Here is a 9,341-nt window from a genome sequence, read left to right on the forward strand (position 1 = left end):
ACGTTTGGAATATGTAAAACAAACTGTTAGGGATGTAGGATGTAGGAGGTATACAGAAATGAAACAACTAGCACTAGATAGGGAATCTTGGAGAACTGCGTCAAACCAGTCAAATGACTGAAGACAAAAAAAAAATTGTAATTTATAATAAATATAAAAATGAATTAGTGTTACATATAAAACAAACTGGTAATGTTTTCATCTACTGTAAATTTTTAATTTTACTTCATTGGCTTAAATAAAATATATATATAATTTAATTTTTTAGTTGAATTTTCACAGAGAAAAAATACATAATATTCAAGATAAGAATATTCAAAATGTATACATTAATTTTAAAAGCATAAATAAATCATGTTATCTATTTATGAACTTAAATTTATTTTATGGATTGATCATTTTCCAAAAGAATTAGTTGTTAAATTATAATCATCTAATGCTTAAATTGATTTGGAGGTTTGATAACTGCCATTATGTACACACAAATGTCATACTTTATGTACCACCTTTATATTGTATTTAAACTGTTTAACTATGTTACTATAATGATAAAATTGCATTTTTAACACATATTATACAAAAAGAGTGCACACGCATATATCACAAAAGAAAAATTCAGCTTCTTCAATAATTTTTGGTCTATCTATGAAAGCTGTAGTTACTGAATTAGTTAATGTTACTTTGAGATGTTGCAGAAGAAGATGTTGAAGAGATGTTGCATTTCTGAGCGGTATAGTTTTTAATTTTTTCAAAGAAAGCAGTACACTTGAAAACAATGAAATATTATACAATTACTTAAAAATGTAATATGACCTACAGGATTAATTTGTCTTGTTAATTGTAATATTAGTTTATCTGTTATACTACTCATGTTCTTAGAAATTATACTTTTGTTATGGATTTAAAAAATCCACAAACTTATTTAGTTTCAACGGCAGTTCTATATTAAACATTAAAAGTTCTATGACATAAGAAAAATTGGTTGTCCAGAGGTAACGTATTCAGTAATCTATATGTAGTCTTGTGAGAGTGAGGAATTAATTATGTTTTCAGTTGGCCATGGATCGTAATCTCCATGTGCTAGTAAGAGAGAATTTGGGTTTAAATCTGAACCTATTGGGATTTGAATTGTCAGCTGTCTATCCTAGAGCTCTAGGTTCTTGCATTTCATTTAATGCAATACATTACAAGCTCATTAATGATACCTGAAATGAAAACTGTACAGTGCTGATTGATGGCATTACTGATTTTATGGGGAATCAAACAATTATGGTCATAGATATCTTGTAAATGTGATGCATTTAGGTAACTTTGATTTATGTTATACATTGGTATAACTTATGAGGTTTCATCTGTTAATCTGGTTATAAAAGTTAAAAAAAAGAAAGATAATGCAAGTAGTAGATGAATGTAAAAATATAAATTTCCTTTTATGCGGCTGTATTACTTTTTCTACACTCACCGTGGGATCTACATGAATTAGAGGGGAATGTAAATATTATCTAAACAAATAACATTCTTGTTATAAAATTGGACTCCACAAATAGTTACAGTTATGAATAGTTCAAAAACAAAAACAGCCAGTGCACTGGAAACTTTACTAATTCAGGCTAATGGAGTGTGAGTATTGAGTATGAATTACTGTGAGTTCGAATCAAAATGTTTTAAAAAGTAGTTTATGAAAACATAGAATTTACACATAATAACAGAATTATAACATAAAACATACTATTTATATATAAAACATAGTATTTATATAAACATAAACTGCTTTAAAAAGTATATTCTTTAAAGAATTAGGACCAGTAGTTTAATTATTGTATTTGTACAGACCAACTTTTTAAGATTAAAATTTAATATATATATACATTGTATTTGATGATATTGATTTGAAATTATTTATCTACATTCTGATCATATCTATTTTTATTTAAAAACGTGCTGCCATCTGTTGCCACTTTTATAAGAGTGTCATCTTCATAATTCTGTCTGAAAGTTCATCAAGTTGGAAATTTTTTTGTATTTATATATTTATAAAAGCCAAGTCCAAAATGTCCAAATTTTTGCTATTATTATTAAATTCAATTTTTTGATTTCCACCTATTTCCAAATTTGTCTGAAGATCAGATACAGAATGTTTGTTATTAATAAGGTAGTAAGTAACATTAGATAAAACCAATTTGCCATTTTTTAATTTCTAATCTGTTCTAAAAATCTATTAGTTTTACCCACACACACATATTTATATATATATATATATATATATATATACAGAGTGTGACCACTCTGTACAAGTTTTTTGTCAAACATAACACCAAAGAGCTTGGGATTTATATTCTTCCAGGGGTTTCTTCCTCTCCTACCTGATTTAGGAAAAGAATTCTTCAGCGGTCTATCTTGAAAAGAAATTTTAGAGAAATTAAAGGGATAGATTTGATTTCACTTTTTTTGTGGAATGCCCAAGTGAATTTTAAAATAACTTGTGGGGCCTTTTTCCAAATTTGACATCATCAGTGAAATTTATGTTCCTAATGTTAAACAAGCTAACTCAAGTGCAAAGATATTAAAGAGTAGGATTTGAGTGAAAGAGTAGTATCATTTAAAATACCACTTAGCATTCCTTGAATGTTGAGCATTGTAATATTAATTTTTACCTTTATTTTATGGACTTGCAAAAAATTATGACAATGGTTCTTTCATTGATGAAGACACTTTTGTCATCATTTAGTGGTGCAATATTTTACTGTTTTTCCAATCGATTGCTTGGATTCATTCAAAATCATCTTCAAAAATAGTTCTGATAACAGGAATTATCTACACGCTGAAGTGAGGATTCTAACATAGATTGGTTCATACTCAGTTATCACATGGTATTGTTGGAATCCCTTTTTCAATAATATGTCTGTAATGCTCTCCAAATGTTTACATTTTTCAATTTGTAATTTATATAATTTTCATTTCTTTCTTAAAAACTTCCAAGTTTACTTTCATTTTAAAATGACAGAAGTGTTCCCTTGTTTCATGTGTAGAAGGAAACTTAAATGTACTAGAAAATGGTTTCTTGAGAGCTCTTTACCTACAGTCAATATGCGGTAGGTGAGACAATGATTAAATTTAGTGAACTAAGGGAGCCAAAAGATGTACTTTATTAAGTTGGTGTTTTATCCTTGTTATGTGTACTAAGTATGCCTTCTAAAAGCTCTTTGAAAGTGTCTGGTATTAAAGTTTTCTCCAGCAGTTATAAAATATCTGAAATCAGAAACAACTGTGGCAAGTTCTCAGCCTGTAATGCCCTGGGACTGGACAGAAATATTTAAAATCTTTTCAAATGAAAAAGACATATGAGTAGCTTATAAGTTGTATTTTATATTTTTAGTAGATTTAAATTGTGTGTTGTGAATGAATGTGGAAACACCTGCACCCTCTTCCATCATTTTGTGTTGAGTTGGACACAGAATGTAATTAAAATTTTAATTATTTACTGAGAGCTTTTGGTAAGACTTTTTCTTGCTTGTCTACAATCTCAATTTTGTTCTTTTCATCTGAAATGAACAAAACTTTGAAATTTTCTTGTTAAAAGACTTTAACTTCGTCCATTACTAAAAGATTTTCTTTTTACAGGTTATTTTATTCTTAGCTAAGCCACTGACCTTTGTTTTCTTTCCTCCTTGTCTGCAAGTTTTGTTTTTGCTGAAAGAAGCATGTAATTTCTATTACTTATTTATAAATAATTTTTAGTCGGTTTTAATAAATTATAATAATTCAAATTAAATTATAATAGTATTTATGCCCTTTATCTACAGTAAGTTGTTTCAGTTTTTCATTAATATAATTAATTAGTGAAATTTTAGTTATAACTGGCATTCTTTAATTTTTTTTCTTTCTATGAGTAAAGAAAATGTTTATATAATAAAAAAAACAAAAAATACCGTTTTAGTGGATTTATGAAATTTTATTCAATGTAAAATTAAATTACATAATTTTTCTGATTTACTATTTAGTAATAAAATCGTGCAATATTTTGATTAATTAATTTGTTTTTTTATCATGATACAAAAGAAATTATAAAATTTATCATTTTTTACTTTAGTTTGTAGATCAATAATTGTTTTGTTGAATATCTAATTTTTTCCCTTAATGTGCATGTTGCAATCTGTTCAACTAGTGATGAACATCAATAAGCAACCCTCTTAACGGCCCAATGAGATGAGATGAGGATGATATGTATGACATGTAAATTAGGTGCAGTCTTGTTACAGACTCAGGCTGACAATTCCTGAGACATGTGGTTAATTGAACCCTAACCACTAAAGTGCACCAGTATCTGCTGTCTAATATTCAACTTCACATAAAATCAACTATCTTTTACCAGAATTTGAACCTCAGAACCATCAACTTTAAAAAGTCAGCTGTTAAATAACTGATTTGCGACAAGCTAACCGCTAGACTAGCCCGAAGGGTTAAATATTTAATGTGTATATAACTCAAAATAAATTAATATGAATTATATAACACTTTATGATGCTATGTGATGTATCAATATTTCATTAACAGTAACTCAGATTAGAGAGCTATTTTCTTTAAAAAAAAAAAAAAAAAAAAACAATCATTAATATTGCTAAACATTTTTTTATTTTATTTCCTTAAATTTATTGAGGTTGTTGCTGACATTGTTGTTGCATGTTCTTGTGCATTTACAGCCTGTTCTTTTTAAAAACAATCTGTGCAAGAGCAAAGAATTCTTGTACCCGATCAGGCTTGGCAATATAGAATCACCTTGATCTTCTTTTGTAGAAACTAAAAAAGAAATAATTTGTAAAACATAGCACTAGTTATATAATTGGCAATATGGTTTAAGCTTTGTTCAATATAGCAATAAAAAATAAGAGTTATTTCGCAGTACGTCTAATACATTACCTAATATTTTAGGTCAGTTCATCCATTCCTTAACCCACCGGGTTGGTTTAGTGGTTAACGCGTCTTCCCAAATCAGCTGATTTGGAAGTCGAGAGTTACAGCGTTCAGTCCTAGTAAAGCCAGTTATTTTTACATGGATTTGAATACTAGATCGTGGATACCGGTGTTCTTTGGTGGTTGGGTTTCAATTAACCACACATCTCAGGAACGGTCGAACTGAGAATGTACACGACTACACTTCATTTACACTCATACATATCATCCTCTGAAGAATTATCTAAGCGGTAGTTACCGGAGGCTAAACAGGGAAAAGAAAAAAAGTTCATCCATTCCTTTAGTTTCTGATTCATAAAAATTAAAATTAGTACATTATGATAACTAAACAGTAAGAGCAATGCGATTATTTGGAAAACAGGAAATATATATCTCTTTATATTTCATTATTGATGATGTAAAATACTTGGCATTGGCAAGGCAATTGGTTGATATAGCAGATTGAAAATACAAGGAGATTGTAAAATATACTCCGTAAAATATCGATTGAGACTATGTTATTCTTTTAATATAATTGATATTATAGTAATTAATTATTTCAAAAAGTTAATATTAAAATATAGTGTCATGGTCGTTATTTGCGACGACTAAGTGTTAAGAGGTTTTTTCACCTTTACATTTATATATTTATTTATCGATATTTCAACGAGGTTTAGTTTAAGCTATTTCGATATATCGTTTTCATTAGAAAAATACTACCTCATAGACAGAAGCTTCGGATGTTTGATTTGTTTCAAGTTTGTTGACAGTAAATGGATTATAAAAAAATAAATCCTAAAAAGTTGCAGAAAAAATATAATTTAACTGCTTTAGGACTGTTTTTCCAGCTGGAAACAGCGTAAAATCATCTGTTGTAGTTTATGTTATAGTTACCGAAGGTAAGCGATCTTTCTCTAAATAATCTAGCCTATAAGGAATTAGAATTATCTGAAATTGAAATGCCTGATTTGTTTGTTGTATGTTTTTGAAGTAATTCTATTGTGTGTTATTAAAATAACTCGTGTTTCCCTAAGGAGAGGATGTTAATAGCGATAGTTCTGAATACTTTTATTTCGTTAAATTACTTGTTAGTCATCAGGCTTATGATTTTTTGTAGATTTTCAATCATTTGATTGGTCGATACACTTAATTACTTTCTACTATCTGTGACTCTCTTAGCCAAAGCATTTCTATCGTGTGGTATATTCTCAATTTTCTGTTTAATGTATTTCAATCTCTATCTCTGTGCTGTCTGTACCTTCTGAACTTCCTTTGTGAATTAAATTCAATGACTGGGTGCTTTAAATATATGGCCTACCACCCTTGCTTTTCTTTTTACAGGATTCTGCCCCAAATTTTCCGTAAACCCATCATCTTGTATTTTACTAGTCCATCATATTTTTAACATTTATGAAATTTGGTACTTACGTATTAACGCCACCACAGCTACAGCTTTATTTAAAAACAAACTAGTCAATCGGATTTCGGTGGAAAATGGGCCGATATAGAGTTTAACATAGATTCAAAACAGTCTCTTTATTAATTTTAATAAATGGTTATTTATATAATTTAACCAAACTTAACCTTCGCTTGCTAACCTTGACTAATTAACTGGAGTGTTTTGATTATTTAAATAATAAATAATTGCAATAATTACTGAATTTATTAAATAAATACTCAAAAAATTACGGTGTTAATTATTCAAGGTTAGCGAGCGAAGGTTAAGTTTGGTTAAATTATATTTATAAAATAAGTAAAGAGACTGTTCATTTTCCACCGAAATCCGATTGACTACTTTGCTTTTAAATAAAGCTGTAGCTGCGGTGGCGTTAATACGTAAGTACCTGAAATTTTCATTTTGGAAATTAAATTAAAACTTACTGATTAAATTCAGTGGTTTTTACATATATATATATATATATATATATATATATATATATGTATTGCTCATTGTTGTTTATCCCAGTATTTTATTTATTGGAGAAATAACTTATTCTAATAGATTAGATTTCTTAGCACCATCTAAAAAACAGCACATTGCTAGGGATGTGATCAGTGTATGTTAACACATTCTCTAAAATTGAAGTAGTTCATTTGGACATTATTCATAATTCCTCTTTGTCTGCAAGTTTTGTTTTTGCTGAAAGAAGCATGTAATTTCTATTACTTATTTATAAATAATTTTTAGTCGGTTTTAATAAATTATAATAATTCAAATTAAATTAATAACAGTATTTATGCCCTTTATCTACAGTAAGTTGTTTCAGTTTTTCATTAATATAATTAATTAGTGAAATTTTAGTTATAACTGGCATTCATATATTTCATTAACAGTAACTCAGATTAGAGAGCTATTTTCTTTATTATATATAAAAACAATCATTAATATTGCTAAAAATTTTTTTATTTTATTTCCTTAAATTTATTGAGGTTGTTGTTGTATGTTCTTGTGCATTTACAGCCTGTTCTTTTTAAAAACAATCGTTGCAAGAGCAAAGAATTCTTGTACCCGATCAGGCTTGGCAATATAGAATCACCTTGATCTTCTTTTGTAGAAACTAAAAAAGAAATAATTTGTAAAACATAGCACTAGTTATATAATTGGCAATATGGTTCAAGCTTTGTTCAATATAGTAATAAAAAATAGAGTTGTAGATATTTTATTTCTTAATCGCTTTTTCTTTTTTTAAAACTCACAAAACTACAGGTTTTACTGAGATTAGTCTTCAAAAACTGGAAAACTAAAAAAAAGTTATCCTTCTTGACTACTTTTTAACGTTAATGATTTTAGCTGTGTGTAAAACACACAAAAGATTGCAAAAGACGCCCTCTCAATTGTCTTTTCCTACATTCCTTACCAGTTTTGAGTATTACCATCAGTGTTTTTAAATTGCAACATATTGGTTTTGTAATTTATAACCATAAAATGACATTTTCATCAATAAACTGATCATATAAAAATATGGAACATTTTCCTCTTTACCTTTCATCCTTACATAAATTAGTAGTAGTAATACCTTGTTATTTTCATTTAAAGAATCATCTACTGTAGCGTAGTTTCATCGGACAGGGATTTAATTGCAATAAATAGTACTTGTTCAAAGTTAAAATATTTCCTTCATTATTTAAGTTGAGATCTCTGGTAACATTAAACAGTGAAAATAAATTTTTTATTTGAAGACTAGTAAAAGGTTTTGAGAGTATAACATTTACACGTGCCTGCTTCTTAAGTTCTTTTATTCTAATAATATGTATTGTAGTATTACTAAAAGTGATTTGTAATTTTTAAAAATAGAAAAGTTGAGACAAAAGATTGCATGATCGTACATAGAAAGTGTTATTTTAAAGGAATGTTGAAGTGGACTGCCATTTTGTGTAGCAGATGTATATTATAATAATATTACTATTACAATTAAATATCGAAAAAGTATGTATGTTCACATATGTTTGAACGATAAGAAGTTTAACTAATTGCTAAGTAAACTTAATAATTAAATTCTTTATTTACTTATGTAGTTAAGGTTCTGAATGACTTCCGACATGAAATGTTTATAATGATTAATTAGCAGCGATTCTAACAACTTGTCTATTTCATGGATTAAGTTATAACTAATTAGTGATGTAGCAGGACACATCCAAATTCAGTTTGTATCCAGTTTAATGTATCATTACTTTTCTATATTCATGTTACCAGTGTTCTTGAACTGGTCACGATTTAATTAATTGATTTACATAACAAATGTCAACCTGAAAATTGGTGGCTACCAAGGTGATCACTGTTTTATTGTAACTAAAAAATACGTTGCTGAATAATCTTAAATTTAAAAAAATATAATTGTAGTTACATGAGCTAAGTAATTTATATTTCTTTAATATTAATATAGTATAAGGATTCATTTATTTAGCTCATATTATGTGAAATAATTACTATTGATTATAGTCATATGGCATATAGTTAGAGTAGATCTATCTATTGCACAGATACTGGAAATGATTCACACCATCGCTTTTGGTGATGGAAATAATATATTGCTTTCAATCTTAATGTAAATTAGTAATAAATTAAAGATTTGCAGGCTGGAAATTGTTTTATTTGTAAAGCAATGTTAAAAAAAGGGTTAAATGTTTATTATTGTAATATTCTAGAATTACATTTATCATATAGTAGTAAGTAATGTGAAGATACCGAGCATTCTCATATTCTCATTCATATCAACCATTCCTATCCTATCCGGCTTCAAATTGAGAAAAAGCTTTTTAAGATCTTCACAGGTTTCAGAAACCTCCATGCCTGCATTTGAATAGAGGCAGTATTGACCTCAGGATGTTTCCTAGAAACAAATTAGGAATTTCCTGCTCTCCAGAAAATAAATGATTTAATGTATGTAATT

General features: G+C 28.0%; 1 protein-coding gene and 1 long non-coding RNA gene across 6 annotated transcripts in view; one reads left to right on the forward strand and one right to left on the reverse strand.

Moving 5' to 3' along the window:
* The window catches only part of LOC142333570 (uncharacterized), an 85,721-nt gene that overhangs the window by 46,163 nt on the left and 30,217 nt on the right, over positions 1-9,341 (forward strand). The gene's annotated exons all lie outside the window — the stretch shown is intronic.
* Positions 3,608-5,301, reverse strand: LOC142333575 (uncharacterized). Its single transcript, XR_012758636.1, has 2 exons — positions 4,918-5,301; positions 3,608-3,690 (listed from the first exon to the last, which is right to left on the reverse strand). It is a non-coding gene; the product is annotated as an uncharacterized LOC142333575 (long non-coding RNA).

This window comes from Lycorma delicatula, chromosome 13 (assembly GCF_047948215.1).
Source record: "Lycorma delicatula isolate Av1 chromosome 13, ASM4794821v1, whole genome shotgun sequence".
Classification (NCBI taxonomy): domain Eukaryota; kingdom Metazoa; phylum Arthropoda; class Insecta; order Hemiptera; family Fulgoridae; genus Lycorma; species Lycorma delicatula.